At 37.2% G+C, this 16,517-nt stretch overlaps 1 protein-coding gene and 1 long non-coding RNA gene across 25 annotated transcripts in view; one reads left to right on the top strand and one right to left on the bottom strand.

Annotated features, from left to right (window-relative positions):
• Positions 1-16,517, top strand: part of ADGRL2 (adhesion G protein-coupled receptor L2) — a 621,134-nt gene that overhangs the window by 234,020 nt on the left and 370,597 nt on the right. For all 23 annotated transcript variants that reach the window (XM_053893337.1, XM_053893361.1, XM_053893366.1 and 20 more), the window contains exon 4: positions 10,647-10,754. The gene's annotated coding sequence lies outside the window, so the exon portion shown is untranslated. The remainder of the gene's footprint in view (positions 1-10,646; positions 10,755-16,517) is intronic.
• LOC109246164 (uncharacterized) overlaps positions 1-16,517 on the bottom strand; it is a 74,189-nt gene that overhangs the window by 52,032 nt on the left and 5,640 nt on the right. The window contains exons 2-4 of one of the 2 annotated variants that reach the window (XR_002071230.2): positions 15,694-15,809; positions 11,972-12,023; positions 363-595 (exon numbers count right to left, since the gene is read on the bottom strand). This is a non-coding gene — a long non-coding RNA (uncharacterized LOC109246164). Of the gene's footprint in view, positions 1-362; positions 596-11,971; positions 12,024-15,456; positions 15,810-16,517 lie in introns of those variants that run through there. The other variant, XR_002071229.2, reaches the window with a different exon arrangement.

The following is a 16,517-nucleotide window of genomic DNA, read 5'->3' as shown; positions in this document are numbered from 1 at the left end:
ATGAAAAGAAAATAACTACTAACATTTATGCAACAATCACTAACATTTATGTAACAATCTTTTCACTCATTACTTCCTTGAATTCTTCACAACAATTCTGTGAAATGTGGGCGATAATATTCCCATTTTTCTAGAGAAGAAGACTAAGTACTAGAGTTAATAATCTGCCCAAAGTCATGCATCTTAGCAAGTGGTAGATCCAGGTTTCAAACACAAGTTGTGTGACATCAGAGCCCACGTTCTCTTACATCATGTTAGTTATCTATTGCTGTATAATGAATTACCCAAAAATTAGTGGCTTTAAAACAGTAAACATTTATTATCTCATAGTTCTGAGGGTCAGGAATTCAAGACTGACTCACCTGAGTGGTTCCAGCTCCAGGTCTCTTAGGAGGTTGTGGTGGAGATGTCAGCAGGAGCTGCCATCATCAAAAGGTTTTACTGCAACTTGAGGGTATGCTTCTAAGATGGCTCACTCACTGGATGTTCATGGATTGCCTCCGTTCCTCATCAGCTGTTGGCAGATAGCTCAGTTCCTTGTCACATGGACCTTCCTGGGAGCTACTTGAGTGTCCCCTAGACATAATAGCTGGTTCTTTCAGAACAAGACAGAAATCACAATGCCTTTTATGACCCAGACTCATAAGTCACGTCACACTCCATAATTTCCACAATGTCCTATTGATTATACAAGTCAGCCCTATTCTGTGTAGGATGGGAACACAAGAAAATGGATATCAGGAAATAGATCAGCTTGGAGCCTGCCTACAATATATACTCCGGAAGTATAATACTTCTGGAGACAAACCCTATAATCCCGGCACAGAATGTAAAAACTTAGACATAAAATTTAGACATTCCAGCTTTTCATGTCTATACTTAATACTGAACAAAAGAACAGCAGTCATAGACAATATGTAAGTGAGTAAGTGTAGCTGTGTTCCAATAAGACTTTACTTATAAACATGTCTGATAGGACATATTTGGCCCACAGGACATAGTTTACCAACCATTGGTCAACACCATTCTTGAAGTAGACTTTTGAACGGTTACTACTTTGATTGAAGGTAACTAAAAGGACTTTAAATTTTATGCGACAGAATCATATTAAGTGGTTTGTCCTGGCCCATAAAATATTGTACAATTTCAGGCAAGTTGGCATTGTCAAGATAGAAAAGGTGAACCGCTGTAAAAACAGAACAAAATAGATAAGACAAACAATTTGCACATGAAATCATTGCTCTAAAAATATCAAGTCATTCTAGAATATAAACTGACTTGGGGGGGTGATGAAATTTTGAAAATTCTTAATTCTGGTGATATCTGTCTGATGAATATTTCATATTTTTGTCTGACTTTGAATTGTCTAGACTATACACTGTGCCCAGCATAGAATAGGCACTCAGTAAATATTTGTTGAATGAATTAAACATCTTATGTCTTTTACCCCTTCTATACCACACACGCCTCACCCCCAGGCCTTCACTGCCTTTTCTTGTCTCTTCAGTAAGTTTCTGAGAGCACATTGTGATATATGATGTTCAGTATTAGTTTGCTTTTAAGAATTCATTCAACAAAAAGTAAAGGGCAGGTAAGAAATGGCTATTGGAATATAATTGAAGATATAAAGACTTAAAAACAAATTGGAAAATTATAGAACAGAATGAACATTGACTCCAAACAGACCGGCTAACAGGAGCAATGAAGCTATCTATCAGACAATAGAGTAATTGGTGAGGAATTTATTGGCCTCTGACAAAGCTATTAAAGACCAGGGAAATTTAGTTATTCTGACTTTTACTTCTATTATTTTTACTTTGAGGCCCAAATTATTGTTTTAAAACCCACATTCTACTATGGTTACATCTATAACTTAAAAAGATGTCTACTACAGTGTTCATTTATTTATTCAAACAAATATGTATTGAATACGAACACTGTACCAAGCACTACGCAAGTTCTTAGAGATACAGTGGAAAACAAAACATGGGTCCTGCCCTAATATGGTTAGAGGCTGAATACAGAAAAGTAAACAGGCATGGTAAGAACAATGGCATAAGGTATAAGGTTCATATCCACCTTAATGAATTGCACATTAAACAGATGTATTCAACTTTAATATTTTCGTCCCAAAGTCAATACTAACCCTGTAATTCAGCTAGTTTTACTCTTCAAAACAAAAGCAACAACAACAAAGCAATACGGTTCCTGGAATGAACTGCTTTGTAATGGTGTTCCAGAAAGTGCAAACCATTAAGTGTTTTAAGGAGAAAAAAAGTTTCATAGCCAATTTGTTTTTGTAAAATGCTGCATTCAACATAAATGGGTCGCCCCCTGCCCCTGCACTGCAGGAATTCTCAGTGCCTATAATACGGCAATAAGCATTGTGACCCACTCAGAGAGCAAATATGGTTTAGTGTCTTGAAATGTATTTGATGAGGGCATGCTTTTTTTAAGGAAGCATCACTTAGTATCCAGCATGGCATTAACGTTTCTTAGAACATAGTTTGAGAAACACTACCACATACCATTTCACATGTCTTAATCCAATCACATTTATTACATTCTGGGAGAGCTAATTCCTTAAGAGAAATATTAAATGAATACTTTTGTTAGGTAACTGAGTGCTTTTGCAAATCTCTCTAATTTTGCATCTTTCAGATCCAGTATTTGGGTGCTTGTCTCTTTTTAAAAGAAACATCTGGGGCGCCTGGGTGGCTCAGTCAGTTAAACGTCCGACTTCGGCTCAGGTCACGATCTCGCGGTCCGTGAGTTCGAGCCCCGCGTCGGGCTCTGGGCTGATGGCTCAGAGCCTGGAGCCTGCTTCTGATTCTGTGTCTCCCTCTCTCTCTGCCCCTCCCCCGTTCATGCTCTGTCTCCCTCTGTCTCTAAAAAAAAAAAAAAAACGTTAAAAAAAATTAAAAAAAAAAAAAAAAGAAACATTTGCTCATGGTCCCATTAAAGACTATCAATTTTGCTAATCCTCAGCTAATTATGCAACAGTATTCAAGGGAGTCCCTGTAGGTAGGAGGCATTTGTGCTCTCAGCCTGCAGAGGACAGCCAAAAGATGAGCAGATTAAGCCAACCAAGGGTAGCACTCAACTGTGTCCGCATCTTAAGTCCCCTTTTTCTTTCCTTTCTTCCAACTTTCTCTCTCCTTCTTACTTTGCCTCTTTTCTTTCTTTTCCCACTCTGTTGTTTTTCTTTGTTTTGTTTTACTCACTTCCCTTACCAATGACAGGTCCATCTATGGCCACCAAAGGGTTAAATTTAACCCTATGATGGCCGCCACAGCAACAATAGTTCAACAGTAGTTTATAATTCGTATGTGGCAAAGCAAGTAGTGAAGTAGGCAGCTCATTCATAGCAACGGAAGGGATAAAAATGCTGTCATTATCAGCACAAACCGATATCTGGCTTCCCAATCTCCTCTCTGCGGCTCTATTGGTACTACCTCTATCTTGCACAAAGTAGTTTTGGAAGATAAGACTGCACCATCTTCATGTATGTGTGTGGAGGGTCGGGAACTTCTTCTTGGATAGGATTTGACTTATAGAGCATTTGCCTCCAAATCTGGCACTGGATATGTGAGTTGTTCCCATTTTAAGGTGCTCTCTCAAAAATTTATTTTGAACAATAAATCATTGTTTGGAGAAGACACGTAGTTGTAAAAATAACTCAAATAAAAATCATTTTTGAATTGTTAGGGAAGCCTTTAACTACATTGGTAAAAATAGAAGACAAAGAAAGTTAATGCAGACAATATTTATTTCTGGGGAGTCTTGCTTCATAACTGCAAGTGTTAGGCAATGTAAACAAACCTTTATTCAGATTACTTTAAAAGGCAATATAACAAGTTATTATAAAATGGAGATCAAATGGATACCTACAAAATGAATTTTTGAAAAAGTCATAAACACTTTTAAAAGAAGCCTATGGGAATCCCTACAGGCTTAAGTAGGAAAATCATCTAACATGCAGTGAATACTTCTAGAAGGGGGGTCAGGGGGTATGAAAATCAAAATAGTTTGAGCTAAAGAATGAAGGAAAATCTGAGATTGGTAACTGACCAAAGGAAGCACCTGCTTTCCGGAAATTAAAATCATGTATTAGGCAGCTCTGACTTAATTGCCAAATGGGGTGAAGCCCAGTCTCTAATGTAAAAGGGTCCCAAATTATAATTGGGCATCATGGATTAAAATTCAATACCTGAAAATTTCCTCAGAAATGAATAGGCAACTGGGACAGACTGCAGAGCCCAGTACAATATGCTTCCCGCAGCTGACACTGGCAGGTCACTTTATCTGGCACCAAATAAAGTTCCCAAGTGGTCTTTAAGGGCATTCAGCTGCCGAGTGCTTATTTCATTCATCCCTTATTGTGCTGCCAGTAGCAGATCCAAAGAAGTAGCATGAATCAGCTCGGTGGATGGAATTTTCTCAGGCTGAGTGATGAGGATGCAACTGCACGAACCCCACTGCTTCTAGTGGGGCCTCTGCTATTAGTGGTAGCCGAATGACAATGGCTTTCACACAACGCGGTTCGTTCAACAGGAAATTCGAGGGAAGGCAGGATAAACGAACGCTAGGATACTTTCAAACATGTACTTGGTGAGAATTCAAAAAAAAGTTTTAATGAGAAACATGATTTTTTGTGTGTGATTATCATATAACTTAGAAAACTGGGAAACAAGACGGTGATCCCCCTTCGCGTGTACCTCCAGACACACACACAGTAGGGGCTGGCCCTTAACAATTCCTGCATTAAGAATAAAACTACGGCATTATGTTCAAAGGTCTTTTTAGTTGCTTCTTTTTAAGGTGCCTGGAGGAATAAAAGTCAATCCATTCAATATCTTTATTTTTCTATGTGCTCATTTCAGAGCATATACTCAATATTGGAGTGTGTTTCCTTGTTTCTGTCAATTCTAGTAGAATTTTCTAATCATAAAATAGTATTTCGTGTCTTCTCCCATGCCGGTTTAAGACCTGCAGGAGCTACAGCAGTTCCTCTGAGGTCATGAACCTGTCTGATGAACTACAGATGAATGTAAAATATTCTTCCAAGCTTAACAGGCCTTATTAATGTGCAATCCCAGCGCTCGTTTTTTATTTAAATTCATGGAAAGGTTAAAAGGCAGTAGTTTTTATTATTGTTTTGCCTTTGGTTTAGGACAAATTCTGCATGTATCTACAACAGAAACAGTGTGCTAATTATTTCATATAAATCACTGTTAGCAGCAGTATCTAATAGTGCTACCATTACTGAATATTAAGAGTCTTACATTTCCATTAGAATTAGGACCAAGGGCTAATTATTTTAGTTAAAGCTAAATTTGATCTAAACGGGAAGCATATTTGGCATTCAGTCTAGAAACCCAGGGCTGTTATAAAAAGATTGGTTGTGAATGCAGAGAGTAGAAAAATGTATACGGAGCTTTGGTTCTCCACTCTTAGGAGAATAGTAGAGTTACCGTGGGATCATTAACATAAGTACAGTAATATAATTAATATAAGATGTTCTGTTCTTCTGTTTACGCTCAAATTTCAGGGTATAAAATGAATTAATTTTCCCAAATAAATGTGTGCAAGTATCTAAATGCCTCTCTAAGCTGAATTTCTTTTAAATTTTTATTATGGAAAATTCCAAAATTTACACGAAAGTGAGAATAGTATAACAAACCCCCATGTACTCACTGTCCAAATTCTATGATTATCAGCATATTATGTCTCTTGTTTCATCTGTACCCCAACCCTTCCCTCACCACATTTTCCTCCTGAGCAGACTAGGTGTGCAAGACAAATGGTATGGGATGCTACAATTGGTAGAACTTATTTTTAAAACTGATGCCTTCTCAGTTTCGACCATTTTACTTAAAATGTACTTTTTCCCCCAATTTACCCAGGGAAAGAGTGGTGTACTATATCCACAACGTGAAATGATGGATGAGGTGGATATTTAGTGAAATCATGCCTCAAACATGAGAAATTCAGTGATCTGGGTTTTCATTTTCTATAAATTTTCAAGGGAGTTGATACGATGCTCTTTTTCACCAGTGGAATCTCTAGCCTTTTAAATTCTACCGCTTCTCGAAACCTCCCAGCCTTTCCTTATTTCTCTCCTTATTTATTTTTGCCTCTCTATAAATCATAGATAATAATAGTTCCCACATCATAGCTTGTTAGATTTTAATGACAGCCTCCAAGGACAGGTGTCAGCTAAATGAAACATATAATTAAAATTTGTGCTATTCTAAAATTGGGTTACTTGGCAATACTCCAATCAGAGACTAACCCCATTCAGATGATAGGCATGTAGTACTCATCCGGGTTACAGAATGTGTGCAGATTCCATCCAGGCTGGTCTTCGCTAGGGGCCAAAAATATGATGGAATGCTTAGTCCGGCACACCCACATTGCAGGTGTTTCTACCTGGTGCCCGAATAAGTGTTCTATACCTCGGGACTTTGGCAACCAGTACTCTTGTTCGTGATTAACTCAAAAATTTGGGTGAAGCCTATATGTTTTACCAGGCAGTTAATTTAGGTATAGGGATGTATGTAATATGGATACATAGGTGATCGTCATACTTATGCAATAAGTATGGTATTATAGAGTTCTTTAGCCTCCAGGTACTTCCTCACTAAGAGATAGAGAGGCATGGTCTCAGTCTCAGTCCTACACATACACACCATCCTGTTGGATCCCGTCCTTGTCCCTTCAAGCATGGTTATCATTTCCCTACAAGGAATATCTTCTGAAGTATGCTACCTTGCGAAGCTCCTAGACACTTGTGGCATTCACTCAAAAGCAAGCTCTCTGACTTTATTACTGTCCCTGTTAATTTTGTTCAGGCAACTCTTCAGCCTTTCATTGATCTCTATATCTTTGGATTTGCTATTTTTTCCCTGTACCACGCTGCCAAGGGAGCAAACCATACTCTCTACTGAGTTGGAGAAGTCATTATCTTTTCACCTGCAGCCCTCAACTATTGATACCCTGCATGAATTTGTGCCATTCTCTTGGCCCCGCTAACCACTGAGATGCATTCCCTCCTCCTCTTGGATTCCTGGGTCTTCAATCTGTTTGCTACACACGGTCCTGACAAGGGTCTCCTCAGCCTATACAACATCTCAGGCAATACGACTTTACTGACAAGTCTCTGTAGTCTCACCATGCATGCTCCTTGGGAATACACTGGCTGGCAGACACATCAACCAGACTCAGCTCTGTTTTCTAGTTGAGTCTTGAGTCTCAAAGTCTCTGGCCTGCCTTAACTCTTAAGCCTGGGCCTCTGCAAATTAGCAGCCAGACTCGGAGAAGTTCTTTTCCCCAACCAGGTGTCACTTGCAGGATTATCCTGTTAGGAAATTAGTCCCTTCTCTATGCTTATGTATGCAGTTTCCCATTTCAAATCTTTCCCTTCTCCCATAGCTCCAGGCACAGGGGGAAAAAAAATTCAAGTTTCTACTACTCAACCAGAAACACCTTTATTTTTGAATTATTTAAATGTTCAATCTTTCCTGCCTCCCTGTGTGTGGGTTTCATTCTAACAAATGCACTATAGAAAGATCTAGATGTATATTTTATTTGATTTTCTTTTGAATACATCTGGATTTTTAAAAAAATCAGTAAGAAAAGGCACAAACCATGAGGAAGGCATTCAGGGTAGATTAATTGCTTATCAAGTTTTCATTCTCTCCTCAAACTATATTGAACCACTTGTTTTACATGAATTCCAAAGGCTGGCACTAGCTTTTACTTCAGGAAATAAATGACACACGGTATTATATTTTAAGGACCATTAAAACCTTGAAATTGCACAATGACTTAAAAAACAACAAGTTATTTAGCCTGGATAGCTTCGTAATGGTTATACAATGGGGAAATTCATTGTTAAATGACCCTCCCACTCTAACTTCACATATAATACTTGGCAGGAAGAGGAAGGAGAAAGGCCACTAGCATCCGGGTACACAGGGTATAATGTAAAGGGTGCAGGAACATTATGGGTCTGCGTACTAAGTAGATCGGTGGGAATGCCCCAAAGTCTTCCTCGGAATCTGGTGCTTGTTGACCCATGGTTGGTGATCAGAAACTATTTTTGCCCAGATTAATGAGGCTAGGTCATTGCTGTTGTTTGTCATAAATCCAAAGCTCTATATTCTGTTACAGAATGTGTTCTTATCTATATGTTAATATGTTTGAGATAAACAGCAGGAAGTAGCTATAATATTGTTAATGAAACTATTCTAATATATGATTTTGGAATTATAGTAAGTGCCATTTGAATCCGACGCTTCTATTGTCTAATTTATCACTTTTCTAACCTTTTATTTTACACCTTCATCCAGAACATCTATGAAAGCAGTGAAACCCAGCTACCATATTAAAGGCTGAATATGCCGCGTTCTAAAATAACAAGAATGATAACATTCGAGCAAAATCACAAACCACCACCAACAATAAACAAAACCAACCCCCCCCCCATTTTTATGATGAAAACCAAACTGCATTTGGGTCTATAAAGAAGCAATAATTGCTTAACTAACCAAAGTGATACAGTTCATTATTTTCTATTGCACGTTTATGTAGTTTTACCCCCTGAAGCACATACAATTCTGTTTTTTTTTAAATATGATTTACATATGGCACTTGAGGAGAGATGTTTTAGAAAACCATAAAGTTTTCTTCCTTGTAAAAGCAATGTCCTTTCCTGTTAATGCCAAGGATGCTTTTCCCCAAGCTCAAGACAGTGTACCACTAATGAGGAAAACACGGCGAGTACCTCAGTTGAATGTTTTCCTTTGTTTATCTACAGGGAGTTCATTCTGCCATGGGAAGAGTCCCTTAGTATCAATGAGTCTGAGAGTGCTCAAATACTGCCAAAAGGGAAGTTGCAAAGCTTTGTGTACCTGCGGTTTAAATTGATCCAAAGCGATGGAAAAGGAACGCTATCATCCCAGAGAACATCCTTCACATCGTTTCCATTGTCTCCATTTATAAAATACCTTCCTATCTGTGTCGGTCCCGTTTGCAGTTCTAAAGTCACTGGTTGGCAATATTAGGAGATGTGCTCCTAACTGACAAACTCTGTTACTGGCACTTGCCACTTATTAAAGGGATATGATGATTTGGGGCCTGTTTGGGGTTTCCAGAGTGGTTTCAGAGACTGGCAATCAGTCCTTGAAAAACATTCTATGCCCAATAATAATGAGCACCTTCAGATGGATTTTTTTAAAAGGTGGCATTAATTCAGAATATAAATTAAGAGAATACGTTTGATGGTGAAAAAGTACAAACCTACCCACACATTTTGGTTTCATGTATAAAATATAAATAGCAAATGAACTCTCTCTTGTGTCCTCAGAGAGAGCTGCAGCTTTTTTTTTTCCTTCTGAAGGGTGTTCAAAATATGCTATTTTAAACATAATAATCCATAAATAAAATACAGAGCTTGCCAAAATAATTTTTTAGCCATATATATAGGGCCTTTAGACACTGTTCTGAACCCTGATTTTCTCCTGAGATACAATTTAAGAGCTTAAAAATGTCTTTAAAAGACTTCCTATGAAACATGCAGGGTTTTTTTTTAAATTTGTGTTTCTATATGGCCAAATTGCTCTGTTGTGATAAATACTGTATGTAAAATTACCAGATTTCCTGGCATTCCATTTTTACAGGGGATACTGCATCATTAAGCATTGAAAGAATATAATATAACTATTGAAACTGCTTAACATATTTTGTAACCATAAATTATTATCCAAAAATATTTTTCAAGTAGATAAAAAGAGTTGTCAATTCTGCATAGTGAATGCCTCATAAGGGGCTCGTTTGTGGTTGAAAACTGAATAAAAGCAGTAAATTAAGACCAGACTTAACCATAGAGAAGCTGTAATCCATTGCAGATTTCCTTGGTGAATGAAGTATTGTTATGTGGATTTATCCTCCCTGCTTGTACAGTTAACCAGTCACATCTGGGGCCATAGTGCTGTCTGTGCTCACAGACAACTTGGGTTCACTAACCCCAAGGAGGGAAGCCCACTCTGGTTTGCCTCGCATTGATGGGTGCAAAAGAAACTTCACGATCATTTCACACGGGAGCCGCCTGTGAACAGGCGGATAGGATATTGAACCGCACCATTGTTAAGGATGAGAGGGGTATCACAAAATGAGCAGGCACTTGAGAAACAGCAAGTGACTCCCGGCGTCCAGGTTTCTAACGGAAGGGTGTTAGCAGAGGGGGCCGGGACAAAGCCAAGTGAAAAGGTGGGTGTGAAAAAAAAGACGGTGCGTCTGGGCTTTCTGAATGCAGTCAGAGCTGAGAACTGATGGCAATATGGTATACATTAAAGAAGCATCACTCATCATAAATATTCAATTTCAAGAATTTAAATAGTTTACAGACATAGAAGCCCTTGATGATTATTTTATCCAGCATTGTTGATTTTCCTCTGTTGTCTGTTGGCAGCCACCATAATTAATGAATAAGATCCTGGAAGCCCTGACAATGAGTCGGTTTAGTCTTCGGTCTGTGTATTTTTCTTTGTGATTACATGCCAATAACATAACTGATTTGCCTTCTCGTAAATTAAACTGGGGGGACCAAATAAGTCCTATTTCTGCTATTATTTTTTTTTCAGAGCCCAATGTTTCCAAAGGACATTAACTTTGATTTCTCTGATGAAGGCTTGTGGCTGCGCCCCTCATGCTTTACGAAATACTACCAAGTCAGAGCCGAAAAGAAAACCGTAAGTGAATGTTATTCCAAGAACAGTTCTTTTTCATTATTTAGGAAAAATTTTCTCATACTTCTCTGTAATTCATCCCAATATGCTCACTTTGTAGGCAATGTGGGGAAAGAGGAGGGAGAGAGAATACCCTTGTGAAAATGCCTTTTTATTCCATGGAGGCTGATATTTAAAAATCGTAAGACTCCAACATCTTTTTAAAACAGTATTTTTATAAATAAGGTCAGCTTTGCAAGAAAAAAAGAGCTTATTTGTGAACATAAGTTACTACCTGTGCCTTACTATTCAGGTAAAATATAGGTAAATAAAGTATGGATATACTAGCTTGTTCGAGGATTCGAATCCTTCAGATAAAAAAACTTTTTCTCAGATTTTTTTTCAGTATTGGAATATTGCTTTTCTTTTTAAGAGGGGAATATGTTTAGATTAATGAAACTGTTATCAGATTCAGTAGTTTTACAAAAGGATAAATAGGTGATTTGCTCAAGGAAAGACCATTGGGACTTAAAGTGACATGGAACTCCTTGCATTAGTAAAGAGATCCCAGAAAACATCAATTCTTCCGAATATGTGATCTCTATTTAAGTAAAGAAAACCATAACTTCATTGCACCCATTACATCTTTACAAAAGTGCCTGTTTCTGAGGATAGCATAGTCTTAAAATCCCTAACACTGCAGGATATCTATATCATCTATATCTATATCTATATCTATATCTATATCTATATCTATATCATCTATATCTATATCTATATCATCTATACCATCCATAGATACTTCTGAAGTTGCAAAGCTTTTCCTTCTAGTTAGTGAAAGGGGGACTATGCTAGTTGTCTGTAAGTTTAGTTCAAATTGCCTGCAAAAATTGTATAAGTGCCTGAACCTAAAGACAATGTTTTAATCAAATACAACTACTTAAATCGCTCATCCCCTTCCCCCATACCCACACCCCTCCGAAGCTGAACAGAGAAAGCGTCAGTAGAAACTGTTATCAGCAGCCAATTACTCTTTGGTGCTTTGGAGTTATCTTTTCCAAAATGGTTGCAGATTGATCAAAATAACGATTTATTGTTATACTTTTCCATGGCTTCTGTGTACTGCAACAATTTAATAAAGTAATAGGACTTCTCCTTGAAAGAAAAGGTGCTCATTAGCGTTTGTAATCCCATGTTGTGTGGCACAGTAAGTGTTGTGAAAAGGTTATGGATCTACTCACCGTAGCGTCAAAAGTGTAAAGGTGATAGGCGAGATTCTCTTTGTTGCAAGTGCTGAGAAATAATCATTTAAAGGTCAGTTGCACTCAAAAAAAAAGAGAGAGAACATTTGTTTAATAAGTAACTCATTTTGGGATATGCTGCACTTTTAAAGGTTACAGAGTAGACCAATTTGCCAGTGATGTCAGCAAGAAGTACTATTAAAGTCATTGGTCCTATTAAAACAATCCTTCGTAAAATTCAGATTGCATGCCTTCTCACAGAGCCCAGCACACATCAAAAAAGTGCCTAAGCTATTTATCATGTGGTTTCAAGGAAACATTGCCTTCTGCACTTTACCTTAAGTACTCATCTCCTCTTAAAAGTAACAAAGAAGTATTAAGTGGGAAAATATGTTAGTACACACACACACACACACACACACACACCCCATTCCACACCTGACTCATTCTATTTTGCTTCATTCTTTCCGTTTTATTAATTTCTAAGAACATGCCTATATGCCATGGATTATAAGATTTCTCACTGTGTCCTATACCAATAACTGTCTTGCTAGAAACTCTTACACGAATGAAAAACTATTTCTATCCTTTCCTATTCTAAGAGCAACCTCCCTCCCCTACCCTTCCTCAGAAAAGACAAAGAGAATGGGGTTTGGCAATGAAATGGAATATTAATCTCATAAGCAGACAAAAGAGAAGTAACAATAATTATAATATGGGTAAAATTTGTTTAATACCAGAGGTTGTTTTTTTTTTTTCAACAGCTGAACAAAGGTAGTGGTTTATTTAATATAGCTTTTGTACTATTAAAATCTTTGCCTTCAGGGAACTGATGCACAAGAAATAAAAGTTATTTTGTTGTTTTTATAGTTAGCATTTTCGAAGCAGTGTTTTAAACTGGCAATACTTTTCTCTAGAAGATCAGCTCTTGCCCTGAGATGAGTATATGAATAAAAAAAACTTCAAGAAAAATCTCTGCAGAAAGCAATCCCTTTGAACACTTGATTGCTTTAGAATTACATTTACTTTTTTTACTCTTTACATAGGTTGCAAAGCTCCCTAGTTGTGACATTTTGTTGGTGGTAAACAATGAGCTCTTAGATTTTTATAAGAAGTTGGTTTTTAACATACGCTAAATAAGAAATTTAATCACAGTTTAAAACAATATATTTTCATGCAAACTTCTAAGGTTCGTTATTCAGACTAAAGGAAACTAGAAAGCTTATAACGCTTGCCCTATTGTAGAGTAAGAACCGTCTTTATGTACATAAGACATTGGCAATTAGAAGAAAATACGACACTCTTATTTCCAGCAACTTAGCTAAGAATCAAGTTATTCTCTTCATTTGCCTTGCTTTTCATTTGAAAGAGAGCAAAATCTATTTCCTGGGCAATTTTGCAGAGCAAAGATATTAATACTTTGGGGTTTAATTGTATCCTGTGTTTAAATACACTGTGGGTGAAACCCCAGACCTCTGCTTAATTGCTGTGAGAAAATAGCCTGATTTCTCTGAGATTAGGCACACGCTTATGTATACTTTGACCCAAGAGTGCCTCCTTCAGAATTAATCTTCTAAGGTAGAGGGATTTGCTTTTATATGTGCAGCAGGCCCATTCGTGACAAACGGGGCCTAATAAACTAACTTCACCCCCCAGACCCTGCTTTTGCTGTCAACGTTTTTCTTCATCTATTCATTTCACACATCTCTTGTCCGGTGGTTTATTAGCAAAACCCTGAACTGGGCGGGAGGAATCATTTTAGTGGTGTTTTTTAATTAGAGCTCTTTCAAATTTAAATCAAATACTTCAGACTAAAATTGTAAAAACAAAAACAAAAACCTTTCATTTTTACCAATAAAACATAAAAGGTTCTAAAATAACTCCATTTAGGTAAATACCATAGCCCTGTGAAAAGGCAAACAATTCATATTTACTTAAAATTTTGTTCTGCAGCTGTATTTTGTTGGATTCGTCTAATGCATGAAAGCACTTTTTCTTTCCCATCAGCAACATCAGAATTGTTTTTGCAAGATGTAGCAGAATGTTCTGGTTTTTAAATATTTATATTAATCAAAGTTAGGGCTGTTTATATTTTTTGGCAATAGGGCTTTTCTTTAAAAGTGATGCACTTCCATTTAACTAAACAAAAGTGTTGAAACAGCCTGTCATATAAACTTCAACATAGTACAGTTGGTAATAGAAATTTTGAAGACAGGAAGAAAGGGGTGCTAGTTTCTAGGCTTCAGGTTAAACATGGATTAATAAAATGTGCAACACTGGTAATTTCCAAGATTTTCCTGAGGAAATGTCATTCACTGCCACTTATAAACTATAGAGTCACCTGGTTGAAAGGTTTGCATTCAAGTTTTTGCTCTGCTTTCTTGGGGCATTGGTCAGTCAAACCTAAAAACTGGCTAAAAAAATGACAAACCACTAAAGCTTGGGGCTTACTAAATCATTCAATTCCTTAAAAAGCCTCCTTTATATTTTATATATTTCTAAACTCTTTTAGTAACGAACATTACTTCACATTACTTACCTGAAATCTTCTCTATTTGTGAGCAGAAATAGCTCAAATTGAAGCACTTTTTAGGTCAAATCCCCAACTATTGTTATTGCTATAAGGTTTGATTGGCTAATACAGAACCGTATGGTCTATCTAGACTCTTGTAAAGAAACAGAGTCTTTATTGAAGACATTTAAACAGCAAGCCAACCTTGATGAAACTCATTCATAATTATATATAACTCTCTTATAGTTTGGATGATCCCAAATATTCTGGAAGCTTAATAAGACAGCTTTTAGTCGATGGGGATTTTGTTGTTGTTTGTTATTTTCATTTAGTAGTTCAAATTATATTAATTCACTTCTGTGGAAAGGAATCCTAAACAGGAAGAATGGGACCAGAGCACACACTTAGTTCCTAACATAAAAGTTATAAATGCTTTTGTTTTCAGGGAATGGTAAGCACCTATCAAACAAACAGGAAGTATTATTATGCATTGCAGGCAGAGAGGCTAAAGGTCTCCTGTTCGAACTTTTGGCCTTTCCAGAATCTTGATCCTGCATTATTGTGTTTAACTTGTAAGTCTTGACCAGTAGCTGACTCTGAGAAAACATTTCCTGACATCATTTTCACAGGTGATATGGGATTATTATGCTTGCCGTTTCATTTTGAGTTGAGAATGGAAAGTCCAAGAGTGGCTTCTGGTTAATACTTCATACATGGTCTTTTAATTACCAGCTCAGGCTAACTCACTCACTTGACCTCTAGCACGCCAACTTCATTTTCAAACATTGGTTAAAATAATCAGTACACACACACACACACACACACACACACTCACTCACAAACATACAAAGACATTTAAAGGGGCAAAAGATGTGCCATAATGGAACAAAAGAGAAGCAGTCTCTTTAATCACGTCATTCGTAATATAAAAGTGGTGAGAGAAGAGCAAAAAAGGTCAGGGTGTAATAAATATAAATTTAAATCTCTAAACCAATTTACTTTTTTTGTCTCAGCTAAAGCCAATAAAAGTAAACATGTATTCCACTTTGTCACACTATTATGGATTATTATTAATATCTTGTTTCCAATTTTATGCAATTTTGGTATAATCCAAATCTGTGCATTATCTTAGGCAGGGGGTTTTGCTTGAGGTAATTGACATTACATAGTCCAAAGCACAGAAAGAAGAAAACATATCTATGATCTTTACTCATTTCCAAACAGAGGGGGATAATCAGACCACTTCTTCTATTGTGTGCCCTCCCTCTTCACTCAGTTTCTTTTGAAGTCAGAGGCAGCTGGAGCGGCTGAGGCTGAGAAATGTGGCTGGAGGAAAAGAATGAATATTATCGGGTCAGATTCTTATAACCAGGTTTTATGCCACATTAACCATCGAGTTTCCCATAAAGCAGAGCCTTTTATTATCATTTTTACCTTCTGGTTTATTCCGAGATCACTAATGCAATTTCTAATAGTATACTGGGGATTTTCTTAAGTATACTTATTTGAACTTCCTAGGGCTGGATCCACAAGCCAGCCCCTCACAAACATAAATAAATGTTTTTAGAAAAATCTGAAAACTTAGAACACACCATTTCCTTCTTATATGGAAATCTAGATGAATCAGAAACACTCACCCAACAAACTGGCCTCCAGAGTGACTACAATGTAGAGAAGTTATGAAGGGGGTAAGGGGTTACACTGGTAAAGCAGTTTTCTCTCAGCTCTCCTTTGCTTGTTACCACCCTGAAGGAGAGATCAAACATAGGATTGCATTTATGTCACTGAGCTAAATTTCAGGCTTGCTATCGCTACTTGAAAGCTTATTTCTTAGCCCTGTTTTGCTGCAAATCACAGGGAATATGAACTGATGTGAATTCATAGCAGGTAAATTTACATAAACTCATGTGATACTGGACTAAAGGTCGGTCTGTCATTTGGCTTAAGTGAACAGACAGTTGTCCAAAGACTCTCTTCAGTGTTTAAGTCTCCAACAAGAGGAAAATGGTTGAAGGCAAGAACTAGAATAGAACT

The sequence above is a fragment of the Panthera pardus genome, unplaced genomic scaffold, assembly GCF_024362965.1.
Source record: "Panthera pardus isolate Hobbes unplaced genomic scaffold, ASM2436296v1 HiC_scaffold_11, whole genome shotgun sequence".
Lineage (NCBI taxonomy): Eukaryota > Metazoa > Chordata > Mammalia > Carnivora > Felidae > Panthera > Panthera pardus.
The sequence above is the reverse complement of the archived record's forward strand: the minus strand, read 5'-3'. Positions and strand labels throughout refer to the sequence as shown.